Source organism: Agelaius tricolor, unplaced genomic scaffold (assembly GCF_023055355.1).
Source record: "Agelaius tricolor isolate 1412-34295 unplaced genomic scaffold, bAgeTri1.0.p SCAF_9, whole genome shotgun sequence".
Classification (NCBI taxonomy): domain Eukaryota; kingdom Metazoa; phylum Chordata; class Aves; order Passeriformes; family Icteridae; genus Agelaius; species Agelaius tricolor.
In genome coordinates, this window is record NW_027269269.1 from 41201938 (window position 1) to 41220607 (window position 18670).

Below are 18670 nucleotides of genomic sequence, written 5' to 3' on the forward strand. Positions count from 1 at the left end.
GTTTTTTCATTGAAGTTTAACATCCTAATTACACTTTCTCTAATACGGTATAAATTAGCTCCTGGTCCACAAGACATTGAAATGTTTTTTACATTAAAAACATTGGGACACCTACAAATTTGGCAAAGTGTTTTGCTAGAAAAGCAAAGAATTTTGAGGAAAATGTAGAATTACTATGTGCTCTGCTACCATACCATTTTCTCATTACAATAGTAATTTCACCTCCTTGATGTGTTAGGTCTACAGACCTACCAGTTCAGGTGGAACAGAGAAAATCAGGCTCAAGACATACCCAAATTTTATTTATAAGCACTAAGAGTGCTGTTCACGTTCCCATACTTTAAGAAATGGAAATAGAGACCAGTAATTGCAATAAAACCCTAAAAAGTCCAAACAGAACAAAAAAAAAAAAAAAAAAAAAAACCCTCCTCTTGTCTGCCATTATGTGCAAGAAATATCATACAGCATGTTTGTTTAAATGTAATATTATTTTATCCTTTTGAACAGAGTTTAGGCTCTCTACTGAAAATCAGTATCATCATACTGGTAATAATTTTTTACTGCTCTGCTTCTTGTCATTTTAGGGAGAACTTTGAAATGATAAAAAGCTGTTCAAGATATGGCAAAATTTCAAGGCTATTATATGACTAGTTTGTGCACACTTAGAAGGAAAAAAAAGGTCCAGATCTCAGATCTTGCACAAATATTTAAATATTTGAACCAAATAACTTTTTTCTTCTAATGTATTTATGAGTATGCATTGAATTTAGATATAGTTTGTAGTATACATTGCTTAATTTCCATTTTAAATATCTGATGTGTTCTGTGGTGGGAAATTTCAAAATTGTAAATGATGTTAACCTTAAGTCATGTTAAATGATGTTAACCTTAACCTTCTTCCTGTACTGAGAGACAAAGTTCTTACTGATATGAACTTTTATAAACAAAACAAGGCAAATAAATAAAAGACAAGCCATGTTGCCAGTACTGGAACAATACTGCCACATCCTTTACCTTCCATGGTTTTGCAATCCAAAGTACTGTGTGCATGAGAAAGAATGTAAAATAAATAGTTAGATGCAAAGAAATAAATGAGCCTGGTAAAAAAAAATTGTGCCTAGCATATAAATGCAAATCTCATTAGTATATCAGGATCTTTCTTTTCTACAACAATCAAGAAGAATTTTATCTTAAGCAAATTAATCAAATGCTTTTAATGATATAGCTATGTGCCTGAGAATGTTGAAATATATGGATAAAAAAGATTTTATTCTAGTCTCTGAAAGGCCGGACATGAACTACCTTTAGGAACTACCTTCAAGTCATGTCTCTTTATGACAGCCAGCAAGAGATAGAAAATTGATTAAATACATTTCAGGGATTCAGTGACTCTTTATCTGTCTCAGCTGAGTTTAAATGAATCTGTTTATAGAGAGAAATCTTTTAAGTGCCTATTTTTCTGTTTTCTTTTGTTTTGTTTCTCTGTTAACAGACCAATTATCTGAGAGATAATTATGTAATTTACAATCTGTGAGTAGCCTGTTTTTCCCCACAGAAAAATCAACTTCACTGAATTCTATTTTTCAGGCAAAAATTTAAGTATTATTCCACTGCTTCATAATCAAACATATTTATTGTCATATTCAAGTCCAGAGAAATGTTAGACATTCATCCCTCTTGCCTCCAGCTCATTGGTAATAAGTTTTGGTCTTACATCTATTTCTGGTAATGGCACTTATTTCTTTAAAGGCTCCAGGTACTCTGTGCTATAAAAACCTCCTTATCACTGACAAGTCTCAGAGTTTCTTATATTTTTGAATACACATGGCAAATTGGATTTCTGACCTTGGGAAACATCCTCTCCAGCAGAGACCATCCAATATGTGCTATTAAAAAAAAATACATACGCGACCATCGTCCCCTCCTCATTTGGAGGGTAAATTTCTAACAAGCATTTCCAGCAAATCCCTGGGAACATCTTCGCACATAACTGCCAGGTGGGCCAGCTGGCTGGAGGTAGGGAAGCTGCATCCACTTGGCTGCCAGCAAGATCTCAGGAGAGAAGTTCAAGCCAATTTTTCCACATGAAAATCCAGGCAACTTTTGTGGCTCATCGCTGGATATGAAACCAGTGAGCAGAGACTGCACAGCACTGCTGGCAAATCAGTGTGTTCTGCCAGATTTTAACTGAATTTAGGGATGTTTTTTGGACTGAGAATTTGAAACGAACCTCAAAGAGCAGCTACTCCACATGGACCAATTTCTGTTATTCCACTTTCCTCAGAGTGACAGCTTATACATAATTCCATGTAAATGAAAAAGTGAAAAAAAATAATCTTGTTTCTTTACTAATTTCCTTCATTACTGTTTAGCCAATAAGTGGATAACAGACAGATTTTACTCATATATTCCCATATGCAGGGTGGACTATTGCTGAAACCAATGGAAAAGACCTTGTCCTTTAGGTTTAGCATTGCAGTTTCTGAGCCTACTCTCAGGTAAGATATGAATAAAATATCAGTTTTGGAGTCACTAGGGAAAAAATCTGCAACATGTAATTTAAATAAACTGTCAGATCTTCATCTAGCACTGTTTAATTCAAGTATCTAGCTGGAATTGATAACAGAGATAAATACACTTTCAATGAAATTCTATATTTATAATCCTTAAAAAAACCCCAAAATTCAGAGAAACTTTCAATAGAAAAGAAGATTTTATTCTAGTCTCTGAAAGGCCTGACATGAACTACCTTTAGAAAGTTAAGATCTGTAACTGATCTATTAAATTCCAGAAAGTGCTGCTCAAAAAGGTGCTTTCAATTCCATTCTTTATATTCCTGACTGTAGAATCATCCGAGAAAACATATTTGGAAATAAAAAATAAACAACTTTCATAATGCAAATGTAAAAAATTCATTTTTAAAAACTGGAATAGCCTCATAAATTGAACACCTAGAATTTGCAGATCACTTTTTATTCAAGATTTCATGGGCAATTTGAATGGTGTTGTTGAGTTGTTGACTCCTTATACGCAAGTGAATTCTTATTATAAACAATTCATAGAAGTCAAAAAAATGTGGGCTGAAGCTATTGCATCCAAGGTCAGGCTGTCCCATTACTACCTGGTATTTAGAGGCATTCATCCCTCTATCCTGAGCTTCTTTCTCTATTGCACAAATTTTCCATGTTCCCCAAGATGCAGACAGAAAATTTTGTGCTGTCAAAGGGCACATTACAGACCTGAGATACTTGAGCCTATCATTACTAAATAGGTGCTCCCTCAACATCATACAAAATAAGATTTGAAATCACTGGATGAATTTCTTAAAAGTATTTAGATAAGGACTAAGGACACAAGAAAATATCAACAAAACCTGCCATAATTCTGTAGATTCGGAGGATGTTAAGTAAAAAGAACAAATAGCCTTGAAAAGTTTCTGCTGAGGAATACAGATCCTTATTTTCTCAGGAATCTTGCAAGGAATTTCTAAGGTCAGGTTATCCCTGAAAAAAAAAAAAGAATATTTTTAGCTACAACTGAAGAATTAATTTATTTAGTCAGAGGATTTGGTCTCTTCATGAATCCTATCAGGAAATAAAGAGATGTAATGCCTCATAAATTATAAAACAAGCATGGATTTTGAAGTGACGTGACTTTTGAAATGCTTTTAAGCTGTCAAAAACCTCTCCTAATTCTAGTCATTTACAAGCAAAAAAAACCAAACCAAAAAACAAAAAAGAAAACAAAAGAAACAAACAAACAATAAAAACAATAAAACTAAACCAATCAAACTCACAGTTCAGGAATCATTTATAAAAAGAGCATTTTGAGCCTGTGTGGAGGCACAGAATTTTGCAGATCTGGGCAAAGACTGAGAGTCCTGTAGTTCTTAGCTATTAACATAACACTTCAGCCCTTTAGTCCAAAATTTCCAGATGTTCAGAAAGCCTGTCAGGCTGCTCAGGGCCCTTCTGTCCTGCACAGATGGCAGAGTTTAAGTGCCCAGTGTGTGCACAGAGATGTCGTGCCAGAGCGCTCCCACCCCGCCGTGCGCGCCTTGCGCGGAGCTGCTCTGCGTGTGATGGAGCCCCTTGAGCTCCACACAGGATTATTTGTAGAGTCAATCCACGACCAGGACGTGTCAGATTTGCTGTGTTTGTGCTGGCTGCTTGCCCTGCACAGTTCTGGTATGTCTCTCCATGCTGCATTTCCCAGGTGTGCAGGGTGGAAGCTGTCACCGCTCGGTCCCCCATTGCGTCACGCGGCACTGGGGGTTTGTGCCACTCCTCAGGTCAGGGGTTGCCTGTGCCTTGCTGTTTTCACTTTCATCTCTTCTTTTCTGTCTCTGAAAATAGAATCCTGAGGACTTCATCCATCTAGAGACAAGTGGATATTTTATTGCTACTATCCCTTGACAGAGTAGTGCTAATTATGAGGATACGTCAAGCTTGGAATAACTGAAAGAAAATCCAAAAGCAATGTGCTAAATTAATGTGGAAGTGAGAGACATGGAGTTTATTTAACTTTTATGGACAATTAAGAGCACGGAGTGTTGAGCAGAGGTCTGAGTAGAAAACCAAACTTGCAGCCAGGGTAACAAAAGAGCCCAGTAAGATTAAAGCCAAAGAAGAAATCTGAGGACCACTTGGAGTGTTTTAAAACTGTAGCCAGGGAAAATGACTTAAGAGCTCATTGATACCTGGAAAGATAAATATTGGCTTGGGTCACTTGTGTTTTGACTGTTCCTGCTAAAATGCTTTCAAGTGAAATACTGGTGTTTGTGTCTTGAGTAAATGGATACATCACCCACTGCTCAGAGCTCCCAGTTCCATTTCCCTGTCTTGGAAAGCTTTATGTTTTGATCAGCTTTCAGCTCATGAGGAAAGGTAAATTTTGTGCCTACACTGGAGCACACAGCCACGATAATGTGTGAATTTTTCAGGTGTGGCACACCCAGATAGCGAGGTTACATGGGACACAATGGGCCTGCTTCTATGTATAATGGTGCTTATGAAAAAACTCCAGCAATTTACATTTATGTTACTTAAAACAAAAAGAAGACTTCAGTGATAGCTTTGGAAGGTGAGGAAAGGTCAAGATAAAAAGACCCAGCAGTTCCACAGATTAAATTGTCTGTGGTGGAGCTATTTTTTGAACTGTAGTCCCAGATCCATGGAGACAATGTTTATGTGCCTATTGTTTCTAACTAAATTAAGAAATTATTTTTTCAGAGGCTCTGTCCTAGGTTCTATAAGAGAAGGCTGCTAAAGCATTTTTCATATCATGTGTGTATTCAAAATACACACATGACAGAAAAATATGACAGCTCATTTCTTATTAAAAAACTGCTAAATTTATTTCCATAGTTTCTTAGTATAGAAATTCCATTGTTATCTTGGTGTTTAAGTATGACCATCATTTCCTTTATGAAACCATGTTTCTTTTTTCAGGCTTTTTTTTCCTCCCTCAGTCTTGTTTTCAAGCTACAGTTCAACAGACCATTCAGAACAATATAGGCCACACCACTAAAACTTCTAGATTAATATATCAGTTATAAGCTTACAGTCAGTTATCTGGTCTAACAGTTTTCTTTTTTCCCTGCCAACTCAAAAAATACTAGGAAAAGTACCATGTCTAGACTATGTGGACTAAATCTCTGTAGGAGAATGGGGTTTAATTTGGCAGAAATTAAGTGTGTGTGGTACTACCTGATCTCCAAGTTCAGAAAGAATAGTGTGCCCATGCATAATAAAGTTTGTCACTCCGGCCCTATAGAGCAGCAAATATTTTTACCTCTGAAGAAATGAATGGGGTTGAAAAAGTTTCTGAGAGAGGTCTGCAGTTCCCTTGATTGGTACAACTATTCCATCTTGCTTTCTTCTGTTTGTTCTGCATATAAATCATACTTGGATTTCTTCACTCACTAGATACTCAGCTGCTGTGGGTTCATCTCCTCACATTTGCATGTTGCATGCCCTCATTTTTCTGGCTCGTTTTTACTGCAGTGAAGCTGCACCTGATTGATGGTGGGTGTTAGAAGGCAAAACAAGCCAGCACACACAACTTACTAAATGATTCATAATCACATGCCAGTGTTTTCTGTGTGTTTAGTACAGCTCTTTCAAAATGCTCCATTTCAAGAAGGAAAGAAAGAAAGAATTTATCTTCAGAAAGATACTCAATAGAAGGTGGTTTTTTCATTTGCTAGCAAGACTCTGGGCTGATCACATACACAGACCTTCAAGTAATTTAATAAGAAGAGGGAAGACCTAAAACATGCTTTTTCCCCTTTTGATTTCAGTAGTAGTTCAAGTAATATATAAATCAAGATTTGCTTTAGCGAGTTACTGTTTGCTTTCTATTCTCTCTCTGAAAATTACTTTTTAGCTGTACATGTCCCTTTGGGCTCCGTTGTCCAAGTATGTCATTACAAAGGAAGAAATGCTACCAGTGGCAGGAAATACTCCAGTGAAAAAATGATTTTGAAAGCACAGGTTCAATAAATGTAAACACAAATAGAAAATATCCCCCTGGAAACCTCCTGGAATTGGAGGCCAATCACCTGCTGGAAGCAGAGCTTTGCAATGTTGTCGTATCACAGAAAACAAACAAAATAGTAACCTACTCCCCAGTCTCTGAGACAAAATACAACTTAGCAGAAAGTTGTGTAAATAGGTGGTGAAATTTTGCAGTCTTATTCTGGATTGTCTGTAAATCTTCTTGACCTCTTAAGTCCAGCCATAGGATTCAGTGCATACCTGAATAAGCACAGAAAAAAAGGGTTCACAAGGAAGAGTAGAAGTACTATAGAATTCAGCCTATTTAAATGGCCTGCACTGCAATCTCAGATCAGCAGTCCTTCCATTGTGACATCTGTCACTTTCAACACAGGACCTGAAGAAGCAATTTTATATATTTTTTTAAAGAAATGTCAAGAAATTTGAGTCAGACAGGGTTTCTCTCTTTAAACAGGGGCTGTTTGGGTGCTGTGGATTATCTGCTAACCCAAGGGTGCAACCAAGGATGTTCAGCACCCCTTGGGAGTGCCCAGTATGGGACTTTTAGTTGTAGATCCTCATGTCCCTGGACTCTTGGAGAAGAGCCACCAAAGGCTGCTCTCCTTACTCTGCTCCTGGGATCCCTGCAGTGTCCCCATGGAAAACCTTCAACACTTTAACTCAACATCACCAAACTGCCAAGAGCTTGCATGCTCAGAGGTAGGATATTTTTTCCAGTGGGTATTTTTGGAGTTGGATATATCTCCCATTCAAGATGCCCTTTGCCACTAACCACAGGAACATCCCTCTAATATTGCCTTAAGTAGAAAAAGGCCCTGTGTCAGTGCATGTGCATCAAATAACACACTGTTCTCATCACTCAAATGGTGTGTATTGCACCATTAAATGGCTGCAATACAGCAGGAGAGTTCACAACCACAGGCTGGTACTCTGTGTGGCAGCTTGTACTGCAGTTACTCAATTTATACATGATTCCACTCTATAGTGCTATCATCAGTCATTTCCCCCAACAATCAAGAGTATAGGCTAGGAGGAATAATTCTTTCCTCTCCAGAGATTCAAAATCTGAGCTAGAACAGGGGGAGTGCCAGTGTCAAGGGAGAAAGCCTGGAAAGCATTGGTTTATTCCATGTTATATTGCTATTAAATCTCACTACCTGTTCTATTGTTCTATTGTGTATAAATCCTATATCATTATTATTATTATTACTATTATTATTATTGTTCTTATTATATACTACATGTCTTCTTATTATGTAACTTAGGTTCCAATATATGTTTGAGACACGGGTAAGTGCTGCTAAGATGAAATAGCAAACAGTCCCTCAATTATTAAAATGGGTACTATTACCTTAAAAAAAGATCATTATTTCACTATTTCGCTGTCTTGGAAAATCCCCACATGTTTTATACTTTACTGGGGGTTTTGCTTCTTTGGGCTTTTTTGTATTATTTTTTCTGCATTGCTGGTTTTATTATCAAAGTCTCTCAAAAATTCTACTGTACCATGGGCTTTTGATGGTCCAGGTCAGTACTTCAAACTCTAAACCTGGTCAGATCAGGGTTATGTTAAGGACATTGAGCCATTCATTCCATCGGGATTAGGAAATTATTGCATATTTCTGAAGGGTCCTAAACCTGGGGCTATTAGCTTGAGCTGAAGTGCAACTGGGTATAGAGATAATCCAGTGCTGTGCTGAACTGAGACTTTGGTCAGTCAACTTGGATGATCAGAGGAGAAATGAAAACCAGAAAAAAGGTAATGGGATGAAAACAGTGAATGATAACAATTATGTTTGGAATGTGTCATTAAGAAACTTTGAGTTGCGCCCATCACAGAATATAGTATTTCTTATGAGAGTTAATTAGAGGTTGATTTGTAATTCTTCAAATCTCTCCAAATGTTAATATTTTATAAAGTCTTTTCCTACTGAAATGCCACAAACCCTTTTCACTGTAATGCAAATTAAGGATATACAGATTTCCAGCAAGGAGGGAGCTTACTGACTTTCATTCTGTGAGTCTGTGGGGAAATAAAAACCTCAAATAATAATGTTGTACATGGAAAAGAGGGTAAGCAAAGAAACAAGCAAAAAACCAGCATGGAAAATACCTCTGGGTACTAAATAATTCTTCTTAATACTTTTATTATTTAGAGAAAAAAACTAACAGAGTTAAACATTCACCCAACTGCAAGATGCACTTGATTTCTGCAAACAGCTAACACCTAATATGTGAACATGCTTATAAAGCACAAACACGACAAACAAAATTCAGATCCAAACACACAAGCTACTGCTGATACACAAGCTAATTGATTATATATTTCACTCAGGTCTTTGAGATCCTACCCCTGCACAAGCAGGAGTTGGAATCTCAACTTTCAAGCAATGATGTGTTTAATTATACTTTGGTCTTCCTCGTGTTGTTTGTGCTCCCTCCCATGCCCAGGTCTGGCACTGTTGTTGCAGACATCTTTCATGAAAAATCCTTTCTTAGGATTTTTCCTTGTGAGAAGCTGCAGTTTCAGCAACCAAAGTAAACAATGGTTATCTGCTGCTGTGGAATGCAACAGGTAGACCCGTGATTGGTCTCCTGTGGGTGTTTGGATTTCCTGACCACTCATGGCAGAGCTGGCTCTTGCTCTGTCTGAGACACAGATCTTTGTTATTCATTCTTTTCTATTCTTAGCTTAGCTAGCTTCTCAAGAAACCTTTTCCTTTCTATTTCTTTTTAGTATAGTCTTAATGTAACATATATCATAAAATAATAAATCAAGCCTTCTGATCATGGAGTCAACATTCTCATCTCTTCTTCATCCTGAAAACCCTTGTGACCATGGTCACACACTGTGACCTAACAGCCTTCTGAAAACCAAAATTGTAGCATTCCAGCTGCACATGGAAGACCTGACTCCAGCCAGCTTTCTAACAGTTGTCAAATAACTGCATGGTGCATGGGAGAAGGATAGAGCTTCCAGCAGGAACAAACCTCCACAGCCACAGAGGAAAGAACAGTTTTCCCTTGTGCTGAGGACTTGATGGTGCTTTTACTGCTACTTCCCACACATCTTTGCACTGCAGAATCACTCATTTGTATGCACAGATGATTTATTAAGTCTGTTTGTGTTTTTTTTTTTTTTTACCAAGAAGCCTGTTCTGCACTTGAAAATGGTCTGAAAATGTAGGTTATTTGAATGTAAACCACAAATGTATTAAATTTCAGTGGTGACATAATGCACTGTGGAGTAATTCAAAAGATGTCTTCCCTATAATGTGCAGGTAATAATGTCCGTGCCACAGACAAAATCAGTATGGATGTTCTTATATGCACAGGATATTGACCTTGATTCAGCAAATTTCTTCAGTACATACAGAACTAAACCATATGAATAAACCCTCTATGAAACTAATCATAACTTTGAAATTAGACATCTATTTAAACTGCCAGCTGAGTCTCCCAAGAGAATTAAAAAAAAAAAAAAAGATCTTCCTTTCATGACTGCTTCTCTTATGTAATTATTGCACTTACAGAACAGGATTCAATTCTTTCTAGAACAGAAATATTTTAAAAAGTCTCTTTCTTTGCTTCATGATTGTACTGTAAAGATGCCAACATATTTAGTAAATTGAGATTAAAACCAAAACTCCTGGTGTTTGTAGAACTATGTTTACCTGTATTTACCAGGCTTTTTGTGCCTTTTGTGTTAATATTATGAAGTAGACTAATGGACAAGGGTGTGGAATCAATTTTTTCTGAGCTGCAGCAGTGTGTATCTATTGAATAATTTGTTTAGGCCAGCTTTACTGGCAAGTGCTTCTCTTCATCCCTAAGGAAAATGAAACTGCTTCCACTTCAAAAGAAACTATTGAAGTTACTCCTGGGTTTGTAATTAATTTCTGAGTTTTGTTACAGCAATCCCAAACTTTTTACCAGCTTTTCAAAAGCCAGATGTTCCTGGCAAAGGAGCATGTTCTCTGAGCCCACAGCTGATTGAAGCCATGCTGGGCTGTTATAATCCTGTTTTGGCTTGCTTTCCTAGCCAAAAGAACCCCAGGGTCACTAATTGTCCTGATAAACATCTCTTCTGAATCTTTTATTATGAAAGCAAATAATAAATAAAAAATGACCTACCATCCTAAAGCACAAAACAATGTGCAATAGTGCTACAGCTCATTTAAAAAATCACTTTGGCTTATATCAAACGATTAAGCATTAAATACAATTATATGACAGCAAAAAGATAAGCAACAAAGGAAACTCTGGAAAAGATAGGGGGAAAACACTTGTTTTGAAAAACCAAAAGTGCACGACCAAACCATTTTCCAAGAAATACAGCAACTATAAACTTGATCACCTTACATATTTTCTGAAGACTTGCATGGGAAGAATATTTTGAATAATATAGATACATTTACAGCCCAAATCAGGAATTGAAAATAATGCTTATCAAAAAGAAATATATGTTCCATAAAATGTAGAAGTACATCCACTCTCTCATCAGGGATAGTATATCAAGTATGTTTATTTATGTGCACCTGTTTAATTTATGATTATAACTAATGGGTCTGCTTTCACATTCATTTTGTATTGCTGCAGCTAAAGGTCCAGCCAGCCTAAATGTAAGTAAATAGAATTTATGCATATCTAACCTGACTGATAACCAATTTCTCACTGGTGTGAATATCAAACAGGTAAGCACATTCACTTTTTTTCCTTAGCAACGTATCAGTGGATATAATGATCAATTTAAATATTAATGAAATAAAAAAAAATAAAATGTATCCAATAATTTCACTATTTTAACAGTGTAACAGATCTTTGAAGGTGTCTTAAAGAGATGTACCTGTCTTAAAATGAGACAGTTCTCGTGTACCAAATCAGTCCTCTCACATCCTTGGCACTTCAAGAATCTTGGGGTGGGGCTGCCGTGCTGTGAGTGCCAATGCAATGAAGGTAACAGTGACCTTACCAAATCAGTCCTCTCACATCCCTGGCACTTCAAGAATCTTGGGGTGGGGCTGCCGTGCTGTGAGTGCCAACGCGATGAAGGTGACCGTGACCTTGTGCACAAACCGCGTCAGCAAAGCGCGCTGGCGTCGCCGGCAAACCCCACGAGAGCCCTCCAGGGGTGATTAATACTGAGCCAGGAGCCATAACTCTGATGAGCCCTTAATACAGTAAACCAACAGGAGCCGTTAAGGGCATTGTCTGAGAGAAACGGAGAGGAATTTAATCAAGTTGCTAATATACTTTGACCGGGACTCTCAGGTGCTCTTAAATGGAAAGACAGTCTTAAAGGGATTGAGACATTTCAGCTCATGGCTCTTAGGGGGCCTGTTACTCTTACAACCCTGCTGAAAACAGAGAGTAGTGCCTTGGTAAGCATTCATCACTTGTGCAAGAAAAAAATGATATTTTGCAATCACTTCATTCAGTTTGGGTCACGTGTTGTGATCTGATGAAGGACAGAGGGCAGAAAGGCTGTGTTCAGAAGACGAATGTAGTTTAGCAAAGTAAATTTCCCCTCCTATAGTCAGTATTCCATGGAGAGTCTTGCACAGGGAATATTCAAGCTACAGCCTCCTCCCTATTGCTAAAAAATATCTTGCAACTGAACAAAAGACACCAATAGGGACTGTGTAGGCAATGCATTTTCTCAAAGACTGAAAGCACTGGAATCCTGAAATGTGACAGCACTGCACATCCAGAGCCCTGGCACTGATCTGCATTGCCAAAAGATTATGGGCTAAGGTAATAGCTGCATTCATTTATACTTATTAACTAAGGGTACTTGGATCTGAATGCTCAAAGATGAAATATTCTCATATTATTCTATATTGGCAACAGCATAGTGGCAGAGAGAAGAATTCAGATCAGGAGCACTGAACTACAGTAAAACAGACATATTTTGTAAATCTACTGACATGTCTTCACTAATTCAATGAGAAAATGTACTCAGACATGGAAAACCAGCCCGCAGTCATTCACTGATACAGGTTATATGTAAACAGGCAGATCTAGAGACACTTTCTAGAGCATTCTATGCCTTTTTTTAGAAGATGTTATCAATCCCAATGGACTGTGAATGAGAAGGGGATTTTAAAACAGTTCTATTTGTGCTCTTGGAGTAATTTTCTAATTAAATTGCTACATCTTAATCAAATTCTTTCATCCTCTTTTCCAATGAACACCCTGTTGGTATCTTTAGAGTACCAATGACTCACTTCTTTCTAAATACAGCATTGTCTCAAAAAATAACTTTGAATATTGAATAATAAAACATGCACCTAAGTAAGTGTTAAAGTAATTGGCAAAATTTTCCACTGAGATCTACATTAATTGAGCTCTATGCAAGCAGTCTCCATGTGACCTCTAAAACATTCCAACAATATTATAGGATGAGAGAGATATTTGCTAGAAGGTACATGTGTGCTGGATAAAAAGCTTTTCAATGTGCAACTAATAGTGAAGAAATAACATTTGTAGTACTTTCCTAATGAATTAAACTGGACTCTGCACTATTCAATGGGAAATTTCTGGTCTTTCCCGAGGAGGATTTTCACTTCACAGCTGCGGGGAGTTGAAGCTTAGCATGGCAAGCAGAAATAGTCTGGGACAGTGATGGATGGCTATAGAAACATTGGCAGATAATGATTTTGTTCACCATGTGAGTCCAAATCCTGAAAGCACTGGATGAGTATACAGCTTCTCTACCACAGGCAGCCTCACCTGCTGTCAAACAGGTGTCCACTGAAGTAAACCTGGTCAGAGATACAAATACTCCAGTGATTACACTCTAATAGATATTCTAAGTTATGATGAATGTTTTCTATAGGTGTGCCAGTGCAATAGATGCCTGTGTTGGCTCTAGTAAATGCTGACTTTTCAGTTTCAAATAGTTTTTAATTATGTTTTATTTTCATGTTCAGCAATATGACACATAGAATCAAAGTATCTGTGAGGGATTTCTTCTCATTTTACATTAGGAAAGGGACAGAAGGTGTAGATAAGGTTGGTGGGACCAGTACTTTGTGTTCTGCAAAAAAAAGAATTAAAAATTGTGGAAATGAATTTTGGATTAAGTTCAGTGACTCCATAAACCATCAAAATGGCATACAGCATCAGCAAAAATAATTCCTGCTGAGCAGACTGTTAAGAAATTAGCAGAGATTCTAGAAATATTTCAAGTACACCAAGAGCTGAATGAAATATTGTTCTTGCTGCCTCTGCAGTAACAGAAGAGTTTTTCTCTTCAACTACACTGAATACATAGGGCCATGAAAAATACATTAGTTTGAATGCTTATTTTCCCACTGTCCACATAAATATTATTTCATCAATTTTGATTTTTAGAGGTAACATTATCAGATTGTGTTTAAAGCATATGATTTCTGCAAGGAAAGGTTAGACTGCAGCCAAAACAACTCATCTCTTAATCGTCCCTGCCCAAGGGCATACAAATTGTTTGCAGATGGGTTCCTTGTTTGCACCCATGGAACCTGAGAGTAACTTTATACACAATGGTAGGTGTCACATTTCCACACAGGATTTCAGTTTCCTGAATTACTTGATCATTTACACATTTTGGTCCCACATCTGGCTCTATCACCATTAGGAGCAAAGACTCACAACAACAACAACAACAACAACAACAACAACAACAACAACAACAACAACAATAATAATAATAGCTCAAAGCTGCCTTCAATTAAACAGTCTGGTTCAATTCATAATTTTATCCATTTAAAATCAACTTCCCCTTTTGCAGTATATCAAAAGGATTAATGTGTATCTTGAATTACTTACTTGTACTAAAGGTGTGTCAAAAATCATTCAGAGGTCATTAAAAATTTTAAGGAGAAAAGAATCATAACTATGTTAAGGTATGAAGCATTTTAAGCAGGATAGACAGCTGAGCTATTACAGGCAGTCACAGGATCACAGAATATGCTGAGTTGGAAGGCACCCACAAGGACCACTGAATTCAGCTTCTGGCCCTGCACAGGACCTGAGAGTACTGTCCAAATTCATCTTGAATTCTTTCAGACTTGGTGCTTTTACTGCTTCTCTGGGGAGCTTGTTACAGTGCCCAAATATTTCACTCATATGTTTTTTTATAAAAGTAGATATATATACACACACCTAAGTTCCAGAGTCTTTGGAAGAATACGGCTTGTCTCTCCAATTTGCATATTTGACTGTGATACCTTGCAGTGATCACACATGATTCTCAAAGTGTTCTTCTATCTGTGTCTGATGCCACTATATCCTCCAAAACAAAGTCAGTTTCCTTCCACCACCGAAATGCATCAACATGCCCTATCTGAATAAGCCCTGCAAGAGGAATACAGAGAAGCCTCTGGAAGGACTTTGGTCTGAAAAATATGGATGCTTAAGGGCAGCAATCACTGGTTTTGAGGTAGATAAATCTAAGAGTGTGCTTTACATCCTGAAGTTTGCTAAGACATGATCTTAAATGGGCTGGGACTCTCAAGTTGCTGGAGATGCATCTGTAATCACTGGCATCATCTGGATGATTCAGTGTTCTGCTTGTGGATGCTGCTGTGGCAGCAGCTGCTCACTCTGCTGGAACAGGTTCTGCAGCCTTGTCTAGGGGAATGTGATCATGACAGCTCTGTCCCTGCTGCCTGCCCAGGCTCCTGCCTCTGGATTTTCCCTGCCTGAGCAATGCCAGAACATCCACATCCCTGCATTCCTCTTTGACACCCAGGAGGGTCTGGACTAATGCTTGCTTAAGTCTTTGGGAAGGCTGAATGGAATCAAGTGAATGGGAGACTTCAATCATCTTTGATTATCAAAAGCAGCTGGTGTTACTCAGTACTGCCAGCATGGATTGGGCTGTTTGTGTGGCCAGGTAGAGAAACAGAAAGTTCACCATCATGCCAGTTTGATATATTGGACAAAAATGTCCTTACAGCTCTTCCACTGTACAGACTATATATGCTCTGCCAAAGGGGATCAGCATTCACAAGACCAAAAGAATAAAGGAAGAAAATGGACTGAAAGAGGAAAAAAAAAAACCAAACTCAAAGGCTCAATAAATATGGCCCATCATGAGGGTATAAATTCACAACAAGGACTAGTGTGCTAGCAATGCCCTTAGCATGCTCTGGAGCACTGGCCTACAGCTTGTCTTTCCTCCAGTATATTTTGTGTGGAGATTGCAAAGAATATCAAGGTCTTGAAGCAAAAAATATATGAACTTGAGGAAAGCTATAGTAACCTGATTAGTATGGCATTCATTGTGTTATGTATGCAGAGTAAGATGAATCTTTGTATGCAGAGTAAGATGAGTCTGCTCTTCAGTTTTATCAATCACTTCAGGCATGACTTGTGTGAGGAACCTACTGAAATTTAGCATAACATTTCATTATTTTTCACTTGGGTTTCAATTGTGGTTAGGAAGTAACTCAATCATCTGTGAAGACCAAAACAAAACCTCCAAACCAACCAACCAAAAAACCCCACACCACGTCCACCTACATGTTCATATGTATCCATACTTGTATGTATATGTATGGTTATGTGTACAGAACCATATATATGAAAATAGATTTAAAATATATATTTTCTCAGGCTACTGGAATCTGTAGCAATCAATTAACTATAAAGCTCTCTAATCTTGCACAAAACAGGAAAAAAAAGAAAAAAAGCAGCATGATTTAGACAACTAAGCCAAAAGAGACAGGGAGAAGAGAAATGCAACTGGCAGGAACTACATTTTAATTTTCTTGATATCATGAGTGAAATTCCTATTCTAAAAAAAAAACCTAAATAATTTTTAAAGGAGCTATTTAAATTAAAACATGGCTTGGTCAAGTACGAGCAACTAAATGAAAAATTAAGTTGAGAGGGATCTGAGGACAAGCCATTTTCAAGTGACACAATGTTGCTACCTTATCACTTTTCTGGGGTGATAAAGGCACTCAGCATTTCAACATTTCTCAGGCATTACAGAACTTTTCCTTTTTGGTGAAGCTTTTGGGCACGTCTGCTGTCAGATGCTATTTCCCTTACCCTTCAAATCTAAAACACAAAATAATTAGATAAAGGATGGAAATTAATTTCTGTCATGAGTGCAATTTTCTGCATAATATTGAGCTCAATTAGATTCTCACTGACCAGATGCACGAGCCATGAGGAGCACAGGTAGCAGAGTGACGGAAAACAGTGTAACCAATACAGGGCATTGTGGGACAGGTGTGGTTTGGATTTTACCTCCTTAAACCCATCACACATGCAGGAAAGAGTGTGCACAGGTGTGTACGAGTGTGCACGAGTGTGCCCAGATGTGCAAGAGTGTGAGCAGTAGTGCAAGAGTGTGAGCAGGTGTGTATGAGTGTGCATGAGTGTGAGCAGGTGTGTATGAGTGTGCACGAGTGTGCGCAGATGTGCAAGAGTGTGCATGAGTGTGAGTGGGTGTGAATGAGTGTGCGCGGGTGTGCACGAGTGTGCACGAGTGTGCAAGAGTGTGAGAAGGTGTGCAAGGTGGGCATGAGTGTGAGCAGGAGTGCAAGTGTGTGCAAGAGTGTGAGTGGGTGTGCGTGACTGTGAGCCGGTGTGTATGAGTGGGCGTGAGTGTGAGCAGGTGTGCATGAGTGTGAGCAAGTGTGCGCAGGTGTGCAAGTGTGTGTGCGGGTGTGCGTGAGTGTGAGCAGGAGTGCAAGAGTGTGCAAGACTGTGAGCAGGTGTGCACGGGGGTGCACAGGTGTGCATGAGTGTGAGCGGGTGTGCATGAGTGTGAGCGGGTGTGCATGAGCGTGCACGAGTGTGCGCAGATGTGCAAGAGTGTGCATGAGTGTGCGCGGGTGTGCGTGGGTGTGCACGAGTGTGCAAGAGTGTGAGAAGGTGTGCAAGGTGTGCATGAGTGTGAGCAGGTGTGCGCAGGTGTGCAAGTGTGTGCACGGGTGTGCGCAGTGTGGGTGAGTGTGAGCAGGAGTGCAAGAGTGTGCAAGAGTGTGAGGAGGTGTGCACGAGTGTGAGCGGGTGTGCAAGAGTGTGCAAGAGTGTGAGCAGATGTGCACGAGTGTGCATGAGTGTGAGCGGGTGTGCATGAGTGTGAGCGGGTGTGCAAGACTGTGAGCGGGTGTGCATGAGTGTGAGCGGGTGTGCACGAGTGTGAGCAGGTGTGCAAGAGTGTGCAAGACTGTGAGCAGATGTGCAAGAGTGTGCAAGGGTGTGAGCAGGTGTGCAAGAGTGTGAGTGGGTGTGCAAGAGCGTGAGCGGGTGTGCAAGAGTGTGCAAGAGTGTGAGTGGGTGTGCGCAGGTGTGCATGAGTATGCAAGAGTGTGAGCAGGTGTGCACGAGTGTGCAAGAATGTGAGCAGGCGTGCAAGAGTGTGAGGAGGTGTGCACGAGTGTGAGCGGGTGTGCAAGAGTGTGCGTGAGTGTGAGCGGATGTGCAAGAGTGTGAATGAGTGTGCACGGGTGTGCATGAGTGTGAGCGGGTGTGCAAGAGTGTGCATTTGTGTGAGTGCCTCAGGCTTTTTCATTAAGCACCAGCTGAGTGTCTGATATATATTTCCATGTCTTTATAGATGTATTTATACATGCACAATTCATAATCAATCTACATGTTAAAAATGCCTTTCAAGTTCACTGTTAGTGCTTAACTTCCACATATTCACCTACAGATTTTAGAACTTTTTCTCTCATTCATATATCTACTTATATTAACACGCCACAGTTTCTTTTCATATATTTATTTTTTTTTACCATGTATTGGAGGTGTTGTGAATTGAATGCAAATCTTACCTTATCTTTGAAAGAAAACAAGGGTATTGTTCTTCTGACACTTCCACCATAATATTTCTCAGACTGGAAACACATAGCTTTCCATGTGATCAAAGATATGTGCACAACATTTATTTAAATATTATTGCAACATACATATCTATCCACTAATACCTTGATGCTCCGGGTAGCTTATTGCAATTAATTCTATCCATTGTTAGGAATGATGATTAACTAATTTGTAATTATCAGCTACTCAGATCTATTTTTATGTAACTCTTGTTATAGCATGAATTAAAAATTAAGCTGGATTCCCGTGGAAATTTGCATAGAGAAAAGATGAACAAAATTAACCTCTAATTAAGGTAGACTTCTGAAGGAAAGAATGCCAGCATT

At 38.6% G+C, this 18670-nt stretch overlaps 1 long non-coding RNA gene across 1 annotated transcript; it reads left to right on the forward strand.

Annotated features, from left to right (window-relative positions):
• Positions 1-17464: 17464 nt before the first annotated feature.
• LOC139593218 (uncharacterized) lies at positions 17465-17943 on the forward strand. The gene is made up of 3 exons (XR_011680218.1): positions 17465-17598; positions 17699-17768; positions 17889-17943. It is a non-coding gene; the product is annotated as an uncharacterized lncRNA (long non-coding RNA).
• Positions 17944-18670: the final 727 nt, after the last annotated feature.